This window comes from Myotis brandtii, unplaced genomic scaffold (genome assembly GCF_000412655.1).
Source record: "Myotis brandtii unplaced genomic scaffold, ASM41265v1 scaffold279, whole genome shotgun sequence".
NCBI lineage: Eukaryota > Metazoa > Chordata > Mammalia > Chiroptera > Vespertilionidae > Myotis > Myotis brandtii.
In genome coordinates, this window is record NW_005360641.1 from 510,904 (window position 1) to 511,611 (window position 708).

The following is a 708-nucleotide window of genomic DNA, read 5'->3' on the forward strand; positions in this document are numbered from 1 at the left end:
AAAAAGAGATAGATAAAGTCAGTGAGTGTAAGGTGATCTGGAAAGTATCATGCCTGGCTGATGGAAGTATAGCCAGGTGTAGAATTTATAGGAAACATTTTGGTCTTCTTAGTGAAATTAAGTGTCTCATGCCTGATGATCCAGAAATCTCACTCTGGGCATTGGTGCAAATCTTTTAGAAATCCTTATGGACAACAATAAAATATGTTGAAGATGAAATATATGAAGATTATCATCGAAGACATTTAATTTTCATGTATATAATCTATCCTATATAATAAAACCCTAATATGCAAATCAACTGAACAGTGGAATGACTGGTGGAATGACCGGCCACTATGATGCGCACTGACCAGTAGGGGGCAGTTCCTGCATTGAGCATCTGCCCCCCAAGAAGGAGGCGACTGGTGGCAGCGATGGGGGGGGTATGGGGTGGGGATGGCCAGCGGGGCGGTGCCAGGCCGCCAGCTAGGTTGGGTGCTAGCGGGGGCCCCAGATTGCTTCACCTGCCAGTAGCCACAAAGATCAGCCCTGATCGCTGGCCAGGCCTAGGAACCCTACCTTATATATTGGGAACAGTCTCTTAGATTTAAAAATTAAAACCTGGCAAGGCTACTCTAACCCTGAAAAAACAGGATGATGCAGCAATGACATGCATGGACTCTGGCTTGCACATTTTGTGGTCAGCCCTGATTCTGACACTTATAA